The sequence below is a fragment of the Bombina bombina genome, chromosome 1 (genome assembly GCF_027579735.1).
Source record: "Bombina bombina isolate aBomBom1 chromosome 1, aBomBom1.pri, whole genome shotgun sequence".
In the NCBI taxonomy this organism is placed as follows: Eukaryota; Metazoa; Chordata; class Amphibia; order Anura; family Bombinatoridae; genus Bombina; species Bombina bombina.
In genome coordinates this window covers 1307238724-1307256982 of record NC_069499.1, presented here as the reverse complement: position 1 = coordinate 1307256982, position 18259 = coordinate 1307238724, and positions in this window count along the sequence as shown.

Here is an 18259-nt window from a genome sequence, read left to right as displayed (position 1 = left end):
CTGACTTATGTGCAACCCAGAAATAAAATAGGAGTCATCCTTTGGATTGTTTATATTAAATCAGGTGATTTGGGACTCGGACTATGCTTTGCAGGATATAGTGCTAAGCTTGTTATTTACACCTAGCCCTAGATTGATGGGAGTTGTTATTTGAATTGATGTGCACTATTATCTGTTTGCATGCTGATTGTTGCATGTTATTGCTGATTATATGTACTGTATAAATAAATGTGTATGGCTTTGTCCTATTATTGATATAAAGTCCTTAGCATTTTTGATTTTTTTTATTGTTTTTTATATTTTTAATAAATTGTGATAAAATGTACCAGATTCAACCTCTATAAGTATGTATCTGTTAATTTTAGAGCTGACTAGATATTCTTCACTAACCTTATTGCTGGTTATTGACAATTGCATATACATATTCAAGATATTTTTTGTTAGAATGAAGTCCAGGTTTACTTTGTTGAGAGGCCCCTTGCCAATGAAGAAAACACTTAGCATTGGTGAAGAGCTAACAAAGATAAATATCCCACTTATGCATCTCAGACGCCTCAACACCATCTGAGCGCCTCTTTCCTGCTGCAGGCAACATAGCTTGCAAAAAGATTGCCAGCTTCAGTCAGGAGCATGTGGATATGTTGACATTTTTGCATTTCAATCCAAAGTTTCTAAAAGAGTGAATAACAGAATGTTATAAACACTGAAAGCCTACCTTTTCTAGTTCTACCACTTTTCAAACAGTTTGTGGTTTTGTTTTGCTTACTTATAAAAATGTTTTCTGCTGCTTAAAAATTAGACAAACAGTTGTGTTAATGTAAAGTTTTAGTTTGAAGTTTATATTTGTAACACTCAGTATGTGGATTTTATTTAAAATATAGGAAACAATTATTGATTCTTTCTTTCTTTTTTTATTTATTAGTTGATTAATCGAAAAAATAATCGGCCGATTATTTGATTATGAAAATAATCGCTAGTTGTTGCAGCCCTATCTCTTATTAAACAATTATTAAGATGAAATGACTAGATTTGAAATACAATTTTTCTTTCATGTAAGTGGCAAGAGTCCATGAGCTAGTGACGTATGGGATATACATTCCTACCAGGAGGAAGCAAAGTTTCCCAAACCTTAAAATGCCTATAAATACACCCCTCACCACACCCATACCTTAGTTTTACAAACTTTGCCTCCTATGGAGGTGGTGTAGCAAGATGTGCTTGATTTCTTCTATGATAGGCGCTTCTAAGCATTTTGAAGCCCGATTCCTCTCAGAGTACAGTGTTTGTCAGAGGGATGTGAAGGGAGTATTGCCTATTGATTTCATGGTTTCACCTATGAGAAATCTATTCAAAGGCTCTCTGTAATCAGTCGCAGGGATTCATCCCCTGCCTCCCTTTTCAGATCGACGTTATCCTCCTATACCGTTACCGCTGCTGGTATTTTTCAGTACTGGTTTGGCTGTCTGCTATATGTGGATGGGTGTCTTCTGGTAAGTATGTATAATTTTTAAGACATTCTTAGCTATGTTTGGCGCTTTATATTATATTGTAAAGTTTTAAATATACAGTATGTGTTTGCTTATATTTGCCATGAGTTAGGTTTATGTATATTTCCCTTTTGCAGTCTAACAGTTTCAGTATGGAAATTATGTTTTTAGGAATATTATTTGACAAAAAAAAATGTCTTACCTGGGGTTCCAGTTCTTTCAAATTTGGCTTTGTTTTCCAAAATTTAGCAAAATGCTGTTTTTTATTGCGTCATTCTTGGCACGAAAATCTTTGGCGCAAAGTTAGTTAGTGACACAAGTCTTGTCATTTGCTACGACTTTGTGGTTGTTTGTTTTTTGGGGGCAAAGTCGTGCTTGTTAAGGCGCGAGTTGCATCATTTCCTGGTGTTAGCTTTGGCGCCAAACATTTTCACTTCCTTTCGCGTAATGCGTCATACTTGGCACCAAAATTTTTGTTATATTACCACTCTTCCTTTAATGCTTCTTGCTCTCTTTATATTATAGAGAGCTATGATGCTTGCTTTTTTGCATATTATTTTAGCATAAGCATTTTTTCCCATTCCGGAAACTGCTATATGAGAAAATTGTATATTTTGTTTAAATGTTATTTTTTTTCTTTTTACATTTTGCAAGATGTCTCAGACTGATCCTGCCTCTGATGTTACTGTAGGAACCATGCTGCATGAACACAGTTCTAACAAAGCTAAGTGTGTTTGTTGTAAACAAGTTGATGTTATTTCTTCAGCTCAATTATGTTATATTTGTCATGACAAGCTATTGCATGCTGATAATGTTTCTATTAGTACAAATACATCGTCTGTTGCTCCTTCAATGCCTAATGTACATGATATTCCTGCAGATATGAAGAATTATATTGCTGCAGCTATAGAGAAGGATATGTCTGCTATTCCGCCTTTAAATAAACGTAAACTGTCTTTTAAAACATCTCATAAATCTGATGAAATTTGTATTGACTGACAACATACTGAAGTATCCTCTGCTGATGAGGATCTCTCTGATTTAGAGGATCCTGCATCAGACACTGAAATTGACAAATCTTCTTATCTTTTTAAGATTTAATATATTCGTTCTTTGTTGAAGGAAGTTTTGTTTACTTTGGGTATTGAAGAGTCTAGTCCTCTTGATAACAAAGCCAGTAAATGTTTAAATTCTGTTTTTAAACATGCTGAGGTTACTCCTGAGGTTTTTCCTATTCCAGATGCTATCTCTGATATGATTACTAAAGAATGGTCTAAACCTGGAACTTCTTTTAACCCTTCTTCTAGGTTTAAGAAGTTGTATCCTTTACCTGTGGCTAATTCAGAGTTTTGCGAAAAAGTCCCTAAAGCTGATGGGGCTATTTCCACTCTTGCCAAACGTAATACTATTCTTATGGAAGATAGTACTTCTTTTAAGGATCATTTAGGCAGGAAGATTTAATATTATCTCAGAAAAGCTTATTTGCATTCTGGCTATATTCTTAGACCTGCCATTTATATGGCTGATGTGGCTGCTGCTTCAACTTTTTGGTTGGACAGCTTAGCACATCAGGTAGTAGATCCTGTTATGTCTAGCATTGTTCTTTTGCTTCAACATGCTAATTATTTCATTTGTGATGCTATATTTGATGTCACTAAGATCAATGTTAAATCTATGTCTTTAACTATTTTAGCTAAAAGAGCTTTATGGCTTAAATCATGGAATGCTGACATGATGTCTAAATCTAGATTACTATCTCTGTCTTTCCAGGGTAATAATTTATTTGGTTCTCAATTGGATTCTATTATTTCCACTATCACTGGGTGGAAGGGAGTTTTTCTGCCCCAAGATAAAAAGTCTAAGGGTAAATTTAAGGCCCCTAATTGTTTTCGTTCCTTTCATCAGAATAGAGAGAAAAAAAAACACTCCTTCCCCTAAGGCCTCTGGTTCTAATTGGAGACCATCTTCAAAATGGAATAAAACCAAGCCTTTATAAAAAAACAAATCCAGCCCCAAGACTGCATGAAGGTGCGGCCCTCAATCCAGTTCAGCTGGTGGAGGGCAGAATTAAATTATTTCAGGACATTTGGACAGATTCTGTTCAAAATCAGTGGATTCAGAATATTGTGTCTCAAGTGTATCGAATAGGTTTCAGAATAAGACCTCCCATTAGAAGATTCTTTATTTCTCATGTTCCAACAAATCTTGTGAAGAGATTTCAGGGGTGATTGTACCAGTTCCTCTTCAGGAACAGGGTTTGGGTTTTTATTCAAATCTATTCATTGTCCCAAAGAAAGAGAATTCATTCAGACCAGTTCTGGATCTGAAGTTTTTAAATAGTTTTTAAATAGTTTTGTAAGAGTCCCAACATTCAAGATGGTGACTATAAGGACTATTCTGCCTTTTATTCAGCAAGGTCATTTTATTTTCCGAATAGACTTACAGAGTTACAGGATGCTTATCTTCACATTCCAATTCATCCAGACCACTATCGGTTTCCTAGATTATCTTTTCTAGACAAGCATTACCAATTTGGTGCTCTTCCATTTGCCCTAGAGACAGCTCCAAGAATGTTCTCGAAGGTTCTCGGTGCCCTTCTATCTGTAATCAGAGAACAGGTATTGCGTTGTTTCCTTATTTGGAATATATCTTGGAACTAGCTCAGTCTTTTTGTTTAGCAGAATCTCACATGAAGCAACTAGTGTGGCTTTTTCAAAGGCATGGTTGGAGGATCAATTTACAAAAGAGTTTCTTGATTTCTCAAGCAAGGGTCACCTTTTTAGTTTTCCAGATAGATTCAGTGTCCATGACTCTGTCTTTAACAGAGAAGAGACAAATGAAATTGGTTTTAGCTTGTCTAAACCTTCAGTATCAATCATTCCCTTCAGTGGCTATGTGCATGGAAGTTTTAGGTTTCATGACTGCAGCATCGGACGCGATCCCCTTTGCTTGTTTTCATATGAGACTTCTTCAGCTTTGCATGCTGAATCAATGGTGCAGGGATTATACTCAGATATCACAGCTGATATCCTTAAATCCCAGCACTCAACTCTCTCTTTCTTGGTGGTCGGGCCATCACTGTATTGTTCAAGGGGCCTCCTTTCTTTGTCCTTCCTGGACTGTGATCTCAACTAAATGGTTTGGAATCCTCAAGAGGTGAGGTTACCAATCAATATTTTAAACTCTGTGCTATTTTCAGAGCTCTTTAGTTTTGGCCTCTATTAAAGAAAGAACTTTTAATTCATTTTCAGACAGACAATATAACAACTGTGGCATATGTCAATCATCAGGGAGGGACTCGCAGTCCTTTAGCAATGAAATAAGTATTTTGGATACTTTCTTGGGCGGAGTCCAACTCTTGTCACTTTTTTGTGATTCATATCCCAGGTGTAGACAATCATCAGACTTTACATCCGGGGGAGTGGTCTCTCCATCCAGATGTGTTTTATCAGATTGTGCAGATATGGGGTCTTCCAGAAATAGATCTGATGGCCTCTAATCTGAACAAGAAAACCTCCCAGATACCTTACCAGGTCCAAGGATCCTCAGGCGGAGATGGTGGATGCGTTAACAGTTCCTTGCAGGGCTGCAACTAACGATTATTTTCATAATCGATTAATCGGCCGATTATTTTTTCGATTAATCGACTAATCGGATAAAAAGAGAATCAATAATAGTTTTCTATGTTTTAAATAAAATCCACATAATGAGTGTTACAAATATAAACTTCAGACTAAAACTTTACATTAACACAACTGTTTCTTCAATTTTTAAGCAGTAGAGCACAGTTTTATAATTAAACAAAACAAAACCACAAACTGTTTGAAAAGAGGTAGAACTAGGAAGAGTTAGATTATCACTGTTAATAACATTCTGTTATTCACTCTTTCAGAAACTTTGCATTGAAATGCAAAAATCTCAACATGTCCACATGCTTCTGGCTAAGGCTGGTTCTCTGTTTGCAGCTATATTTCCTGCAGGAGAGAAAAGGCTGTTGAGGTGTATGAGTAGGGTTTTGCCAATTTCACCAAAGTGGGATATTTATCTTTGTTAGCTCTTCACCAGTGCTAAGTGTTTTCTACCTTGGCAAGGGGCCTCTTAATAAAGTAACCCTTGACTTGATTCTAACATAAAAATATCTTGAATATCTATATGCAATGGTAAACAACCAGCTATAAGGTTAGGGGAAATGTCTAGTCCGCTCTAAAAATAACGAATATATACTTATAAAGGTTGAATCTGGTACATATTATCACAATTTATTAAAAATATTAAAAAAACAATAAAAAACAAGATCAAAAGCGCTAAGGACTGTATATCAATAACAGGACAAAGCCTTACACATTTACAGGGCCGCCATCAGGGGGTGACAGGGGTGACAGCATTCAGGGGCCCGGCCAGGATCAGGGGCCCGGGACCCTGCTGACATAGAAAAAAAAAATGTTTTTATTTTTTATTTTTTATTATTTCCCTGGCAGCATGAAGTGCCGATGATGACGTCACCGCCCGCTCACCCACCCACCCTCCCTCCCTCGACTGCTGAGCGTCTGCTGGTCACGTGACACACCACCCACAGACCAATGAAACATTGACTCCAAGTTTGATTTTTATGTTGAGCTGGTTTACCGCCATTTCTGATGTGTGGCGGGAAATCAGCTTAACATAGAAATCAAACTCTGCCCCCAGGAGTCCCAGGACCATGACAGGAGTAGGAGGGCTCTGAGTTTTGATTGGTTTGGTGGGCGGGAGAAGGGGGCGGGACAATAGCGTGCGCCGCTGCGCGGGAAGTGACTGGCCAGGCAGGCAGAGGCACAAGACCACATGTGACAAGCCAGCACGCAGACCAGACGGACCGGTCGGCCTCGGGATGGGCAGCAGGGCTTCAGGGCAGTCGCACTCGCAATAGTCGGTAAGGGCTCAGAGTCAGGGGCAGCAGGGCTGGGCTGGGCGGCTGTGGGCCATACTGTCAGACTGTGACTGATACCGACCGGCGACACTCTGACTCTGTGTCTGAATCTGATACACAGTCTGAGACAGACAGTTACATGCAGGCGCAGCTGTGAACTGTGATGAAGGTCGGATCATGTGTGAATGAATGCCATGGAGTTAGGTTGCTAAGGGAGGCAGGCGGCAGCTGTGAACAGTGATGAAGGAAGGAGAAGGATCATGTGTGAATGCCAATATGCCATGGAGTTAGGTTGCTAGGTTGAAGAGGCAAAGAGGGAGTATGTGTATATGTAATGTGTGAGTCACAGGGCTGCAGGGCAGTCGCAGTCGGTAAGGGCTCAGAGTCAGGGGCAGCAGGGCTGGGCGGCTGAAGAGGCCAAGAGGGAGTAAGTCAAGTGTATATGTAATGTGTGAGTGTATATTATAATGTTGTGTGGTACGTATGATGAGTGTTGAAATATTTTTCTTGGTTGGAACTGACCCAACCAACAGCCTAAGTAAGTTGTGGCGTGGGAGATGTCCCATTATGGTGGGTGATTTGCTCGAGACGAGGCATAATAGTGTAATATTATATGATATCCAATGAATGTTACTAGGCATCAGACAGAGTCTGTGTGTCTGACTATCTGACTGACTGACTGACTCTCAGCAATTAATTTGTACTTATATATCACACTGTAATCCTGTATAGTGTGATATAGTTATTTTTATTGTATATATAATATATATAATATACACAGCCAGGCTGACTGAGGCTAGAGTGGCTGCTCTGATGCCTAACTGTAACTGGTGGTTAGTAATTAACTGCTGCTTAGTGCCTTGTTCTAAATTGACTTAAAGTGTCATAAAACCTGTTCGGATCAGTCATCACAGTGTATATCCAAAAAATTGTTTGCATAATTTTTTTTAAAATTGCAAGTATTTAAAAATAATTTTCAAAATTAAACAAACTTGCCTACATAGCCATGGTATTATTATTATATTGTGTCTCAGTCATACCAAATTGTTTTAACCGGCGCCGCCCGGTATTATATAATCCTTATTTTACTATTTTCTATTTGGTTTTATTTTCTTTTTTTGTATGTCAAATTGTCAATTGTCAAACAATAATTGAAAGATGGCTGAGATGCTGTGCCATGGCCACACACATGGCACTGTGACAGTGTCACTGTCTTGCCCCAAGTTGTGGGCCAGGGGGTAAGAGTCCAAGACACAGTGTTCCTGGTACAGAATGTCAGCCATCTTTCAATTATTGCTTGACAGTTGACAAGTTATATATAATAAGTCAAATCTTTGTTTTAAATGCATCATTATGTCACATTGATAGATAGTGAGGACTCGGAGGACTTTATTTGATGAGTCTGTTTGAGGCTGGTTCTTTAGCCCCCAATCAGGGATTCCATACTTTGTATTTATTTGTAGATCTTCAAATATAGAGTTTCAGCTCAGAAGCAGCACTTGACTTGTTATTTAAAAACAATCAGCATTTTATTTTCGCCAAATTAAAGTCACATTATCTTTATTTGGCTAAAATAAAATGCTGTTTTTAGAAGTGCTTATTATGACCTGAAACTCTACATTAATTAATGTTATGTTATAATTTTATCAGTAAAAACGTATTTATTTTGTTTGGTGTACTGAACATGTTAGGAGATTTGTGTGGTTGTAGCCAGTTGCAGCCTGGTCTGGCCTTTGTGCTTTTCTGAATGTGCATCATGTAATTTAAAATCTGTTGTGTTTTTTGTTTTTGCCCCATAACAATTATAATTAATATAGAAGTATTCTATCTGAATATATACGTATTCTATCTGAGATCTGGTGATGACTATGAGATGTGAGATATCTATATGTGTTTTCTAGTTAGATGTTAAAATAATCTAGAAAAATACTTATTGCAGTATTTTTGTATGTTGTTGTTGTTGTACAAAGTAAAGATCTGCTTGAAAAAAGGTTGTATCACACTATTGGTGTTGATTAAATATATATACATATTATGGCTCATTAGGAGCCTTCCTTCCTTGACTCATTTTATATTTTGGCCAAAAGATAAAACTAAAGGACTCTTGTTTACTTTACGTAAATAAAATATTAGATTGAATTTTTTTTGTTTTTGTTTGTTTCCCCCCCTTGCTTTCCCAGTTAGTACGGGCAGCTTGGAAATGCTAGGTTAGTGTAGGGTCCTGCTCCAAGAGTCTACCTTGACGTGGTGGCAGGCTTAATATTTTTTGGCCAAAATATAAGCATGGGGGTGGTTGCTGGGGGGGGGGGGGGCACTGGAGAGTAGACACTGGGGGGGGGGGGGGCGAAAACTGGCTGAGTCAGGGGCCCCATGATTTCTAGTGGCAGCCCTGCACATTTATACAGTACATATAATCAGCAATAGCAAGCAATACGCTAATAATTGTGCAAACAGATAATAGTGCACATCAATTTAAATAATTCCCATCAATCTAGGGGCAAGGTGTAAACAACAAGCTTGGCACTATATCATGAAAAGCATAGTTCCAAATCACATGATTTAATATAAACAATCCAAATGATGGACTATTATATCTGGGTTGCACATAAGCCAGGGGTAGTTATAAAATTATACTGTCCTGAAAAAGTGAAAAGTAGACGTCCTTTAGTCTAAGGACATTACCATAAAACACAATACCATATGCAGGAGTTCATTGGAGTGAAGCAGCTGGTGTTGTGCACAGACCAACTAATTGCAAACCAACTAATCGATTAATCTATTATGAGATTCGTTGACAACTATTTTCATAATCGATTATTATCGATTATGCCGATTAGTTGTTGCAGCTCTAGTTGGTTTTACCAACCTGCTTACATTTTTCTCCCTCTTGTTCTTCTTCCAAAGGTGATTTCCAAGATCATAATGGAACAATCTCATGTGTTCCTGATAGCACCAGCATGGCCTTACAGGTTTTGGTATGCAGATTTTGTCCGGATGTTCAGTTGAAACCTTGGCCACTTCTGTCTCAAGGGCCGTTTTTCCATCAGGATCTCAAATCTCTAAATTTGATGGTATGGAAATTGAACGATTAGTTTTAGCACTATGTTACAACTTACAGGGTCATAAGTCTGTTTCAAGGAAAATGTATTATCGGGTTTGGAAAAACCTATATTTCATGGTGTTCCTCTCATAAACTCTCTTGGCATTCTTTTAGAATTCCTAGGATTTTACAGTTTCTTCAGGATGGTCTCAATAAGGGTTTGTCTGCAAATAATTTTGATGGGTCAAATCTCTGCTCTTTCTGTCTTATTTCATAGAAAGATTGCTAAACTTCCTGATATTCCCTGTTTTGTTCAGGCTTTGGTTCATATCAAACCTGTTATTAAGTCTATTTCTCCTCCTTGGAGTCTTAATTTGGTTTTAAGGATTTTGCAGGCTCCTCCTTTTGAGCCTATGCATAATTTGGATATTAAACTACTTTCTTGGAAAGTGTTTCTTTTGGCTATCTCTTCTGCTGGAAGAGTTTCTGAGTTGTCGGTTCTCACTTGTGAGTCTCCATATCTTATTTTCAAGATAAAGCTGTTTTGGGGACTTTGTTTAAATTTTTGCCTAAAGTTGTGAATTCTAACAACATTAATAGGGAAATTGTTGTTCCTTTCTTGTGTCCTGATACTAAGAATTCTCTTGAAAGATCTTTACATTCTTTGGATGTTGTAAGAGCTCTGCAATACTATGTTGAGGCTACTAAGGATTTCAGAAAGACTTCTAGTCTATTTGTTATTTTCTCTGGTTCCAGGAAAGGTCAGAAAGCCTCTGCCATTTCTTTGGCATCTTGGTTAAAACTTTTGATTCACAAAGCTTATTTGGAGGTGGGGCAGTCTCCACCTCAGAGAATTACAGCTCATTCTACTAGATCAGTTGCCACTTCTTGGGCTTTCAAGAATGAAGCTTCAGTTGATCAGATTTGCAAAGCAACAACTTGGTCTTCTTTGTATACATTTACTAAATTTTACCATTTTGATGTATTTGCTTCTTCTGAAGCAGTCTTTGGTAGAAAGGTTCTTCAGACAGCTGTCTCATTTTGATTCTACTGCCTATAATTTGATTTTTTTTTAATTTTTTAAGAAGGCTTAATAATTATTTGGATTAAATTTCTCAGCGGAAATAGCTGTTTTTATTGTATCCCTCCCTCTCTAGTGACTCTGTGGATTTCCACATCTTGGGTATATATCCCATACGTCACTAGCTCATGGACTCTTGCCACTTACATGAAAGAAAACATAATTTATGTAAGAAGTTACCTGATAAATTCATTTCTTTCATAGTGGCATTAGTCCATGAGACCCACCATATTTTTTGGTGGTTATGATTTTTTTGTATAAAACTACATTATTTTATCCAGTTCCTCTTTTTGTATGCTTTTTTACTCCTTTTTACACCTCATTACTTGGCTATACATTAAACTAAGGTATGAGTGTGGTGGGAGGTGTATTTATAGACATTTTGAGGTTCCTGGTAGGAATGTATATTCCATATGTCACTAGCTCATGTACTCTTGCCACTATGAAAGAAATGAATTTATCAGGTACATTTTTACATAAATTATTTTTTATTTACAAAGATAAATTTGTGTTTTTTTGGTTTTTTTTAACAATCTATTTAACTGAAAATTCATTAAGAGCAAACAATTATCATTACTTGTATACAAGCCTTTTTTTAACTCATAACTTACCAGACAATCACAACATGTTTTAAAAATAAGTTAAAGAAAGAAAGCCTTTAATCAAAGGCAAAAATGTGTTAGGACCTTAATTGCTGAAAATGTATGTGTAACATGTAAAGTTTATTAAATAAAACATATGTAAATAAAACACAAGAATCATGTCAAATATTTTTTAAGACATATAGATTAAGAATATAACAAACAAAAGTCTGTCAACTTTAATAAAGACATTTAAATAAGATCACAACATAAGTTTAATGTCTAATCTTTTTTAAAACACAGATTCATGTCAAATGTTTATATTCAGATGATTAGTTTTTTTAAGGATTCCTGACATATGAATATTAGACATTATGGCAAATAATTGGTTGTGGTACATTAATTATTACCATGTTAACATAAGTGCAAATAATTTATCCTGATACTGATGGGAATAAATATAGCAGGTGCATGTAAATGCACACATTATACCTTTGTTTAGAAATATTAATTGCCTCATAGGAGAAATGTCATCAAATAAAAGCTAAGTTTAACTTAGTTCAATGGCATACTATTCTTCCATGACAGTAATGTAATTTTATTACAAATCCCTAATGCATGGAGCACATGGAATTCTAAAGTACAATGTCTCTTTAATAATAATGAGTGCAAGTCAATTGCACTTGGTCAGAGAAGGCAAGAGACTGCTTTAAAAAAATGGAAAAAAAAATATGTGCACACCACCATCACAAATATTATTATAGTAGTACATATATTACTTAGTGAATGTCGACAATATCCAGAGGGGCTCCAGCATCACTAGTAAGCAAACATGTGACCACCACCAATAAATAATACCTTTCATTTGACCATATATTAATTTTGTAAAATCACCACAATTCATAAACCTGTTACCAGCACCACTTTATATCAAGTTGTACAAAGGATAAATATTTAATAAACACCAGGCTTAAGGTGCATGGGACCATTGAGTTGACAGAACATGTTTCAATTTTCTTTGCAGGATCAGCCACCCGTCCCCCATAGCCTGAGTTTAAACAAAAACACTTAATGAGAGCAAGTGTTTGTGGTAGAGTATGCCATAAAACAGTCCATAAGCCATACATGGAGGTAGTTTTTTGAGCCACAAGTATTATATTCCATGACTGAATCCCACATATGGAATAACAGAGTACATAAGCCATACCTGTAGGTTGCATTGTGAGCAATTAAATAGACATGGTCCATGATTGTAGCAGACATATGTCATTAAACAGCCCTTGCTCCATACAAGGAGGTTGATTTGTGAGCAATTAAATACACAGTCCATGATTGTAGCACACATATGCCATTAGACAGTCCTTACACCATACAAGGAGGTTACTTTGTGAGACATTTAAGACACAGTACTATTTTTTTTTTTCTATTTAGATCATTTATGTTCTGGAGTCCCAGTGCACAAAATCTTTCAACAATTATAATACTGAGGAGAGATAGAGCAAGAAAAAGGAAAGTGAAGAGAGACAGGCGAAAGAGAAGGGAGAGAGAGGAAAGAGAGGGGAGGGAGAGTAACAGAAAGAAAAAGAAAGAAGAAAGAGGAGAGAGAGTCAAGAGAAAGAGAGTGAAGGAGAGATGAGAAGAAAAAAGGAAGAGAGTGGACATAAAATACAGCGTGGCTAATAAAAGGAGAGATAGAGATAGACAGGGTAACTAAATATGGGAGTTAGAGGAGAGTAGAAGACACAAAGAGTAGGAATTTCAGGGGATGAGAATGGAAAGTAAAATAGGGAGGGGAGAGAGGAAAGCAAAAGAAGATAGTTTAGTTAAGAGAAGCGAATGGAGAGAGTAGGTAGGAAATAGAGATGAGGTTACAGTAAAAGGGGAGAAAAAGAGAAAGGAGGGATAGAGATAATTTAGAGTGAGAGTGAGAAGGAGTAAGAGAAAGGAGGGAGGGAGAAAAGTGAGAGGGGGAGAGAAGGAAAAGTAAGAAGAAAGCAAAGAGAGAGGAGAGAAAGACAAAGAAAACAACAGAGAGAGAGAATGATAGAGAAGACAGAGGAGGAGAGAAAAGAGGGACAAAGAGAGAAGAGAGTAAAGAGTAGAAAGTGTTAAGAGAGTGAGATAGAGGGGAGAGAAGAGAAATAAGAAATGTGATTAGCAGCTTATCACCTCTGTTTACAAAAGGGTAACAAATGATAACCAGACTGTAGCTCCCTGACCCCCATACATTTTTATTAATGCATTTGTCTTCCTGCCTTCTTTCTACACTGAGGCTGACAGCATTGCTGTAGGGTAGGTAGACAGTGGAAGAAAGGATGAAACCTGCACTTGACAGTCAAAGAAATTGCGTTTGTGTCTATGATGGTTACAATATCTGGCTAATACTGGAAACAAGCTGTCCCCGGGACAAAACAAAAAAGTACTATTCTTTCTCCTATGTCCCTGGCCGAGGCTCCATCATGAGTGAGGCCTTAGGCAGTCACCAATTTTGGCCTAACACTACAGGGAGTGCAGAATTATTAGGCAAGTTGTATTTTTGAGGATTAATTTTATTATTGAACAACAACCATGTTCTCAATGAACCCAAAAAACTCATTAATATCAAAGCTGAATAGTTTTGGAAGTAGTTTTTAGTTTGTTTTTAGTTTTAGCTATTTTAGGGGGATATCTGTGTGTGCAGGTGACTATTACTGTGCATAATTATTAGGCAACTTAACAAAAAACCAATATATACACATTTCAATTATTTATTTTTACCAGTGAAACCAATATAACATCACAACATTCACAAATATACATTTCTGACATTCAAAAACAAAACAAAAACAAATCAGTGACCAATATAGCCACCTTTCTTTGCAAGGACACTCAAAAGCCTGCCATCCATGGATTCTGTCAGTGTTTTGATCTGTTCACCATCAACATTGTGTGCAGCAGCAACCACAGCCTCCCAGACACTGTTCAGAGAGGTGTACTGTTTTCCCTCCTTGTAAATCTCACATTTGATGATGGATCACAGGTTCTCAATGGGGTTCAGATCAGGTGAACAAGGAGGCCATGTCATTAGATTTTCTTCTTTTATAGCCTTTCTTGCCAGCCACGCTGTGGAGTACTTGGACGCGTGTGATGGAGCATTGTCCTGCATGAAAATCATGTTTTTCTTGAAGGATGCAGACTTCTTCCTGTACCACTGCTTGAAGAAGGTGTCTTCCAGAAACTGGCAGTAGGACTGGGAGTTGAGCTTGACTCCATCCTCAACCCGAAAAGGCCCCACAAGCTCATCTTTGATTATACCAGCCCAAACCAGTACTCCACCTCCACCTTGCTGGCGTCTGAGTCGGACTGGAGCTCTCTGCCCTTTACCAATCCAGCCACGGGCCCATCCATCTGGCCCATCAAGACTCACTCTCATTTCATCAGTCCATAAAACCTTAGAAAAATCAGTCTTGAGATATTTCTTGGCCCAGTCTTGACGTTTCAGCTTGTGTGTCTTGTTCAGTGGTGGTCGTCTTTCAGCCTTTCTTACCTTGGCCATGTCTCTGAGTATTGCACACCTTGTGCTTTTGGGCACTCCAGTGATGTTGCAGCTCTGAAATATGGCCAAACTGGTGGCAAGTGGCATCTTGGCAGCTGCACGCTTGACTTTTCTCAGTTCATGGGCAGTTATTTTGCGCCTTGGTTTTTCCACACGCTTCTTGCGACCCTGTTGACTATTTTGAATGAAACGCTTGATTGTATGATGATCACGCTTCAGAAGCTTTGCAATTTTAAGAGTGCTGCATCCCTCTGCAAGATATCTCACTATTTTTGACTTTTCTGAGCCTGTCAAGTCCTTCTTTTGACCCATTTTGCCAAAGGAAAGGAAGTTGCCTAATAATTATGCACACCTGATATAGGGTGTTGATGTCATTAGACCACACCCCTTCTCATTACAGAGATGCACATCACCTAATATGCTTAATTGGTAGTAGGCTTTCGAGCCTATACAGCTTGGAGTAAGACAACATGCATAAAGAGGATGATGTGGTCAAAATACTCATTTGCCTAATAATTCTGCACTCCCTGTATAGCTGCCTATGGGTGTAAACAGTTAAAATAAGGAAAGAGCCATAAAGAGACTTGCAGACACATCAGTAAAAATAATTGAGTCCAAACCATTCTGTTGAAATTGTGTCTGGTTTTAGAGTTGTCAGGTTCAGCCTATCAGTAGAATCTTTTCTTTGTTTTTAGTAGTTTTGTTTTTTACTGTTAACCAAAAGGGCATAGAAATGCTCTGTGTGTGCTACAGGAAATCAACAGAATTAAACCACTACTGTATGTGTGTTACTGGTGGCTAAATGGATAAAAAGATCAGTAATTATGTATGACACTGTCAAGGGCAGTGCCTAATGTAGGTCTTTGTGGTGGGGCCATTGTGTGACCCCCACCTACCACCTTTTACCAGTCAGTATTTTTAGGAAGGACAGCTTGTAACCATATCTGCTTTATATTAGTATATGTAATTCATTTTCTAGGTATGCTGTAGTCATAAGCTTTGCTGTTTCTGGGTCGTACTTGTCAGCATGCACACACGGTTTCAATACAATGCACACAAGCATGCAGATATGTTGCTAGCATTTCGAAAAGATTCTGTTATTGTAATAATTTTGTAACCCAGATGTATAAAAAAAATATATTCAGCTAGATTACGAGTTTTGAGGTAAGAGGGGTGGGGTACTAACTTGCACGTTATTCTCACCGCTCACTTTCCTACAGCACAAGTATTACAGGTTTTTCTAAACCCGGCGTTAAAAGGCAAGAAGTGAGCGTAGAGCAAAATTGTGCTCCATAACGCACTCCAATACCAGCACTGCTTAAGTCAGCGGTGAGCTGGTTGTACATGCTTGTGCAATATCTCCCCATAAACATCAATGGGGAGAGCCGGCTGTGAAAAAGCCTAACACCTGCAAAAAAGCAGCGTAAAGCTCAGTAACGCAGCCCCACTGATTCCTATGGAGAAACACATTTTATGTTTACACCTAACACCCTAACATGAACCCCGAGTCTAAACACCCCTAATCTTACACTTATTAACCCCTAATCTGCTGCCCCCGACATCGCTGACACCTACATTATATTTATTAACCCCTAATCTGCCGCTCCGGACATCGCCACCACCTACATTATACTTATGAACCCCTAATCTGCTGCCCCCAACATCGCCAACACCTACATTATATTCATTAACCCCTAATCTGCTGCCCCCAACATCGCCGACACCTACATAATGTTATTAACCCCTAATCTGCCGCCCCCAACGTCGCTGCCACTAAAATAAACTTATTAACCCCTAAACCGCCGTACTCCCACATCGCAAACACTAGTTAAATATTATTAACCCCTAATCTGCTGCCCCTAACATTGCCGCCACTATACTAAATTTATTAACCCCTAAACCTAAGTCTAACCCTAACCCTAACATCCCCTAACTTAAATATAATTAAAATAAATCTAAATAAAACCTACTATAATTACCTAAATTATTCCTATTTAAAACTAAATACTTACCTATAAAATAAACCCTAGATTACGAGTCTTGCGTTAGCCTTAAAAAGCAGCGTTAAGGGGTCCTAACGCTGCTTTTTAACACCCGCTGGTATTACGAGTCAGGCAGGAAAGGGTCTACCGCTCACTTTTTTTCCGTGATTTTAGCATACCGCATTAATCTTTTTAATGGGATTTGCCTAATGCCGGTATTACGATCGCCTGAAAAAGTGAGCGGTAGACCCTCTCCTGGCAAGACTCCTACCGCATAAAAAAGTCAGTTGTTAAGAGTTTTATGGGCTAACGCTGTAACATAAAACTCTTAAGTAAAGTGCTAAAAAGTACACTAACACCCATAAACTACCTATTAAACCCTAAACCGAGGCGCCCCCCCCACATCGGAAACACTTAACTAAAATGTTTAACCCCTAATCTGCCGACCGGACATCGCCGTCACTTTAATAAATGTATTAACCCCTAAACCGCCGCACTCCCGCCTCGCAAACACTAGTTAAATTTTATTAACCCCTAATCTGCTGTCCCTAACATCGCCGACACCTACCTACATTTATTAACCCCTAATCTGCCGACCCCAACGTCGCCGCTACTATATTAAATTTATTAATCCCTAAACCTAAGTCTAACCCTAACACCCCCTAACTTAAATATAATTTAAATAAAATGAAATAAATTTAATACTAATAAATAAATTAATCCTATTTAAAACTAAATACTTACCTATAAAATAAACCCTAAGCTAGCTACAATATAACTAATAGTTACATTGTATCTATCTTAGGATTTATATTTATTTTACAGGCAACTTTGTATTTATTTTAACAAGGTACAATAATTATTAAATAGTTATTAACTATTTAATAACTTCCTAGTTAAAATAAGTACAAATTTACCTGTAAAATAAATCCTAACCTAAATTACAATTACACCTAACACTACACTATAATTAAACTAATTACCTAAACTACCTACAATTAATTACAATTAAATTAAATAAACTAAATTACAAAAAAAAACACTAAATTACAGAAAATAAAAAAAGAATTACAAGAATTTTAAACTAATTACACCTAATCTGATCCCCCTAATAAAATAAAAAAGCCCCCCAAAATCATAAAATTCCCTACCCTATACTAAATTACAAATAGCCCTTAAAAGGGCCTTTTGCGGGGCATTGACCCAAAGTAATCAGCTCTTTCACCTGTAAAAAAAAATACAATACCCCCCAACATTAAAACCCACCACCCACACACCCAACCCTACTCTAAAACCCACCCAATCCCCCCTTAAAAAAACCTAACACTACCCCCTTGAAGATCACCCTACCTTAAGACGTCTTCACCCAGCCAGGCACAAGTGGACCTCCAGAGGGGCAGAAGTCTTCATCTGATCCGGGCAGAAGAGGTCCTCCAAGCGGCAGAAGTCTTCATCCAGGCGGGATCTTCTATCTTCATCCTTCTGGAGCAAAGCGGGTCCATCTTCAAGACATCTGACGCGGAGCATCCTCTTCATCCGACGGCCGACGACGGAATTACTGGTCCTTTAAGTGACGTCATCCAAGATGGCGTCCCTTGAATTTCTGATTGGCTGATAGAATCCTATCAGCCAATCGGAATTAAGGTA